The sequence below is a fragment of the Hevea brasiliensis genome, chromosome 17, assembly GCF_030052815.1.
Source record: "Hevea brasiliensis isolate MT/VB/25A 57/8 chromosome 17, ASM3005281v1, whole genome shotgun sequence".
Taxonomy (NCBI): Eukaryota; Viridiplantae; Streptophyta; class Magnoliopsida; order Malpighiales; family Euphorbiaceae; genus Hevea; species Hevea brasiliensis.
Genome location: NC_079509.1, coordinates 43,462,481 through 43,469,521, shown reverse-complemented (window position 1 = coordinate 43,469,521; position 7,041 = coordinate 43,462,481).

Genomic DNA, 7,041 nt, shown 5'->3' with positions numbered 1-7,041 from the left:
TACCAATTAGGGACTATAGATAGCAGTACTACTCATAAGAATAATCATTAATAGATAAAATATGTCTGACATGATTGTTCTACAGGCCTTATGCCTGCCCGTTGGCCATTGTGCTTAATATTATATCTGGCTTAAATGCCTGCCTGCAGGCTTCATCCCTGACATGACCGACGTATACTGGATAGACATATGGCTGTCTAACTAGTATACTCCCATGTATCCAGTTTTTATAATCTGTTATAGATTTCTTGGGCACTGATAAAAATTAATTAAGACTTAATATACAATAGGTAAACAGAAAAGATCCCAATAATTTCAATTATTCCCAAAGTGCAATAAAAATGTAAAATACCTAGAAATTATGAATTGCCATATAGAATTATCATTTCAATTGTTTAATTATTTTTATTATAAATTGTGCAGCGCTAAGCGTTATGCTCAGCACGTTGGTGTTCCATCGCATAGGTATTAGAGATCAGTCCCCGCAGCCACAACAGTAGTGCTCATACAGAGGCCGATCAGATTTGTCAATGTCTACTAGTCACCTCGACAGTTGTAATTTTTTTGGTAAGGCTCATATATATCTAGATTTTGTCTTTTTGGTTCTTTGTACATAAACCCATGATGTATTTCAATTTGGATTGTAATTAAACTTTGAGATTGTAATGTAAACTTGTAAATTATTGTCTATGAATTTCTGTAATGCCCTCACCATAGGTAGTCCATGCAGTATACTGTTCCGACGACTAATGTTTGTTCGGACAGTCAGAATATCTGGAACTTCACTTAAACTAAAGTGAGGAGACATAAATTAATGGAATAAATGTTAAGGAAATATAGGAAAAATTTAGAGGAAATAAAATAAAATTTAGAGAATTTATTAATTAGTACAAAAAAAAATAATAATAACCCGATGAGCACCACGAAGGGTATTTTGGTCATTTCACCCTCAGAGGTGAATTTTGACCTAAATGTCAAATTAAAAATTTGAGAGAATAAAATAATTACATAAATTAAACTTTATAAATTGAATTAGGAAAATGAGAAGAGAAAGAAGAAGAAAAGAAAAGAAAAAGGGCTTATGACATTATAAAAAAAATTAAAGTACAACATATATATATATATATATATATATAAGATACAAAAGACAAAACCCCACCAACCCAAGTCTTCTTCTTCCTCTCGCTCCTCCATAGCCGAACTCCAAGCTCTCTCTCTCTCCCTCCATTTTTCTTTCTTGAAGCTTGATTTCCCAAGCTTCCTCCCCATAAAACCTTAAACTCACTTTACTAAAAATCATCTCCACACCATAAGGAAGCTATTGGTAGCCATAAGAAGAAGGAAACTTAAAGTTTTGGAAAGTTTACAAGTTGGGTCACAAGAGGTAAGTGCAAGATACCACTCACTCTCTTTTTTAAATCTTGTAAGAATGATGAGATGAGTGGGTATCACATGAAAGTGAAAACAAATGATAAGAAATTGAAGAACCTTAATTTCGATAGCCATGGAAATCTTTGGGGTTTGATGTTTTTAAATGATGAAAATTGGCTCCATGAGAATGTTTGATAAGTTGATATGATTAGTAGTTTGAATGTGTTGTGTTTGTATAAATTGAATAATTGAAATTAGGGTTTGTGTACATGATTTGGGAAATTTTTCTTTCCTTGAGATTAACCTAATTGAGATGAAATTATTGCTTATAGAAGTGCTATGTATGCCAAATTGAAGTAAGGAAGTTGGAGGAAATTGAAAAATTGAGAGTGCTTTTTCTACAGGTTTGGGACTCATTGAGTCCAGCTTTAGTTTTGAGCCATAACTGATTTTTTGTTGCTCGAATTGGTATGAGGCCAATTGGATGTGAAACCAGACCCAAAACACTCCATTTTCCATGAAGAAACAATGCCCAAATTCTGTCCAAAACTTGACCTAAACACTGTCCAAATCCAGATGACCCTGTACAAAACCCAAAAAATGACCAAATGAACAGTATGTATTCATTTGGTCATAACTCCTTCTATATTAGTCCAAATGACCTGAATTTTATACCATTGGAAAGATTAGACATAGAGCTATAATTTTTATGAAAACCACAGAACTATGAAATGCCTTAAACTAAACCAAATTGCTGGCCAAATTTGGGTCACAAAACTGTCCAAAACTAGGTTGCCCAGAAATTGCTGGACATAAACTTACCCGACCAGTTTTGGCAAAATGGCCATAACTTGGTCTATAAGAATTCAAATGTAATAAAACCAGTGGAAAATTTTCCACAAGATACAGATCTACAAAATTGGTATTTTGACAAAAACCCAAAAATTAAGAGAACCAGGTCAAATTGTTAGAACAAGTTAATATATCAAAACCTGGAATCTGACCAAACTTTATTTGATCCCAGAACAGTGTTCTAGTCATATCTCCACTAGAAAAATCCAATTGGGATGAGCCATACCTTTCCAAAAACCTAAGAAACAGGGCTACACTTTGTTTTAGAAACCTTCCTCAAATTATGAATGTAAGAACCTTAAAAGTTAACCTGCAGTCACTGACCTAAACTGAACTCCTGTTGGCATAGGGTACATGAGTCTAGGTAAGTTAATTGGCCATAAATAATTTCACAAAACTTAAAAAATTGTGATTAAAAATTCTAAGTGACCAGCATACATAGGGCAACAATTTCTATGAAGATTGCTATGTCTAAAAGTGACTACAACATGTTCCATTAATTAGGTAAAATTTAAATTCAAAAGCTGCCTAGTTAAGGAACCAGAATTAGGAAATGAATTAGTTATGGTTATCAAACCATAACTTGAGTTCCAAAAACCTAATTGACATGATTTAAAATGGAAAATTAAGACAAGACATAGAGAAACGACTTCCATGAAGGAAGTGTGGCCAAACAGTGGCTACAAACTGATCAAGGGATAGCTAAAAGTAAGAAACAAAAATTGAACCTAAAGAAAGGTCCATGAGATAAACTATCTTATGGTAGGAATTTAACCCTAACAAGCCATTAAACACTAAACCACATGAAAGGGGTATGTGGTACCTATTTTTCCACTATAAAGTGACATGAACATTTCAAATAAATAAGTAATAATGTTTAATTACCCATAGTATACCTAGACTTATTTATTTAATTTGGATCAATTGGTATACCAATTAGGGACTACAGATAGCAGTACTGCCCATAAGAATAATCATTAATAGAAAAAATCTGTATAACATGATTGTTCTACAAGCTTTATGCCTGGCCGTTGGCCAATGTGCCTAATATTATATCTGGCTTAAATGCCTGCCCGCAGGCCTCATGCCTGACATGACCGACATATACTTGATAGACATATGGCTATCTAACTAGTATACTCCCGTGTATCCAGCTTTTATAATATGTTATAGATTTCTTGAGCACTGATAATGATTAATTAAGAATTAATATACAATAAGTAAAAAAGAAAAGATCCGATAATATCAATTGTTTTCAAAGTGCAATAAAAATATAAAAGACCTAGAAATTATGAACTGCCATGTAGAATTATTATTTCAATTGTTTAGTTATTGTTATTATAAATTATGCACCACTAAGCGTTATGCTTAGTGCGTTGATTTTTCATCATGTAGGTACTGGAGACCAGTCCCAGCAGTCGCAGGAGCAGCAGTAGCAGTAGTGCTTATACAGAGGCTGATCAGATTTGCCAGTGTCTACGAGTCACCTTGACAGTTGTAATTTTGTTGGTAGGGCCCATGTATGTCTAGATTTTGTTCTTTTGTTCATTGTACATAAACACATGATGTATTTCATTTTGGATTGTAATTAAACTTTGAGATTGTAAGTAAACTTGTAAATTATTATCTATGAATTTCTAGATGAGTGCAATAGATGATACCTTTTTGAGATCTCATAAATAATTGTGAATGATATGACACAATAGAATATGATATGGAAATGTGTGAAATGAATATGAACATGTTAATAGGTAATTAGTAGAACCCACCAGATGCTAACAAAACAGAAGAGGCTCTGTCCGGGTCTCCACAAAAACAAGTTGTACAAAAAAAATATATATATTCTACACATGGATTACCTATTTTAAATGATATTAAAAATTTACAATGGACATGATAAGGCAAGATAGGGTGCTCCAACACCGAATGTGGCCTTGCTTGCTCGGCTATACAGTAGACGGGTAAGGGGTGTCACATTTAGTGGTATCAGAGCAAAGGTTTAGGCTATCCTAGACCTAGTTAGTTAGAAATAGATAGAGTGCATCACATGCATGGGCCTTTAAATAGAGTTGAGGTTACACTAATGCAAATCTATTCTTTGTCTATTTTATAGGACCGATGGCATCTGATCTTTCAGAGCACAAACCTTCAGGACAGATAGAGGAGGAGGTAGAGAGTCATGCACCCGCACCTGCTCCTAGTAGGGAGAGAAGCAGTAGAGCCGAGTTATCCCACGATACTACAGGGAGAGCACAATTGGCCTTCCTGGAACAGATGACTCAGCTGCTCCGTCAGGTCACCGGAGCTATTCCTCAGCCACACCTACCTCCACCTCCACAGCCATAGCCACCTCCACCTCCACAGCCACAGCCACAACCATCACCACCTGTATAGCCACCACCACCTCCACAGCCGCAACCTGTGCACAAATCCCCACTAGAGAGACTACGGAAGTATGGGGTAGTTGACTTCAGGGGTAAGAAGGAGGATGATCCAACCACAGCAGAGTATTGGCTGGAGAGGACAGAGAGGGTATTGCAGCAGTTACACTACACTCCAGAGCAGCAGTTGGAGTGTGCTCTGTCACTACTACAGAAGGATGCATATAGATGGTGGGTGATAGTATCGAGAGTGGTACAGCCTACACAGATCACCTGGGAGTTCTTTCTGGCTGAATTCAGAAAGAAATACATCAGCCATGTGTACTTGGAAGCCAGAAGGAGAGAATTCCTGGCACTGAGATAGAGGCAGCTTACAGTCTCCGAATATGAGCAAGAATTCATGAGACTTAGCAAATATGCATTAGAGTTGATGCCCACAGAAACTGATAAATGCAGAAGGATTGAGGATAGACTGAATGACAACATGAGGTTGATAGTCACATCTCATCACTTCACAGACTTTTCTATGTTGGTAGCATCAACCCTTGATGTGGAGAGAGTCAGAAATGAAGAACAGTCCAGAAAGGACAGGCAACATAAGACAGGTTCTGGATTAGGTTAGTCTAGTTCAGCAAACACGGGTAGTGAGAGGCCCAAGAAGTCTCAAGGTCAGACTCAGGGTCGAGGTAAGAACTAGGGATCCCGATTTGCCTCAAGGAGAGGAGGAGGACAGTCTAATGCATCAGTGGGTAATTCTCTGGGTACAGCTACACGGGGATTAACCCCACTACCAGCTTGTACACATTGTGACAGGCCCCACAGAGGAGAGTGCAGATTGTTGACTGGTGGGTGTTTCAGATGTGGGTCTACATATCACTTCCTAAAGGATTGTCCATAGAGGAATGCTAGTGTTCCCACTGTTCCACCCCAAACAGAAAGACCTACCCCAGCAGCACAGAGGGGTAGAAGACCTGCAAGGCCTGACATAGCTAGTACATCACAGAGGCCTACTATAGAGATAGTTCAGAGGCAGGAGACTAGAGTAACACCCCGTGCTTATGCTATGAGAGCTTGAGATGAGCCAGAGCCAGCTAATGTCATAAAGGGGTACTTTCTCACTTTATGATCTATCTGTATGTGCATTCATTGATCCTGGCTCCACACATCCTCATGTGTGCATTGCCCCACCTGTTGGTAAAGGGGTACAGGTAGAGGAGTTAGAGGAGGACATATAAGTTACAAACCCTTTAGGCCATACTGTCATGGTAGAAAAGGTCTACAAGGGTTGTCCTCTAAGGATATAGGGTTATAAGTTTTCAGCTGACTTGATTGAGCTACCATTCCATCAGTTTGATGTGATATTGTGAATGGATTGGTTATCACGTCATCAAGTGATGGTAGATTGTCAGCTAAAGAGGATTTCATTACAGACAGCAGATGGGGATGAGATTACAGTTGTGGGTGATGGAACGGGTCGTCTTTCTACTATTATATCTGCCATAGTAGCCAGAAGAATGATAAGAAAGGACTGTGAGGCTTTCTTAGCACATGTGATTGACGCTAGGAAGACTAGCCCAAGCATACAGGAGATCCCCACAGTATGTGAATTTCTGGATGTGCTTCTTGAAGAGTTATCAAGTTTGCCACCTGATCGAGAAGTGGAGTTTGCTATAGAGGTTATGCCAGGTACTGCACCAATCTCCATTGCTCCATATAGGATGGCACCTACTGAACAGAGAGAGTTGAAAGTTCAGTTACAGGAGCTACTAGACAAGGGCTTCATACGCCCCAGTGTGTCACCCTGGGGAGCACCGGTGCTATTTGTAAAGAAGAAAGATGATACACTACGGCTTTGTATAGACTACTGATAGCTGAATAAGGTGATTGTGAAAAACAAATATCCTTTACCTCAAGTAAATGATCTATTTGATCAGCTGAGGGGAGCTGGAGTACTCTCCAAGATAGATCTCATATCAGTCTATCACCAGTTGAGAGTGAAGGAGACAGATGTTCCTAAAACTACTTTCAGGACTCGGTATGGACACTATGAGTTTCTAGTGATGCCATTTAGGCTGACAAATGCACCAGTAGCTTTCATAGACCTAATGAATCATATCTTTCATCCTTACTTGGATCAGTTCATCGTGATCTTTACAGATGATATCTTGGTGTATTCTAAGAACTGGGAGGAGCATGATGAACACGTGAAAGTAGTACTATAGACACTACAGGAAAAGTAATTGCATGCCAAGTTGTCCAAGTGTGACTTCTGGTTGGATGATATATCCTTCCTTAGACACATTGTATCAGCAGATGGGATCAGGGTAGATCCCAAGAAGATTAAAGCAATAGTTGAATGGAAGCCTCCCAAAAATGTAATAGAGGTCAGAAGCTTTTTGGGGTTACTGACTAAACTGCTATATAAGAATGTTAAGTT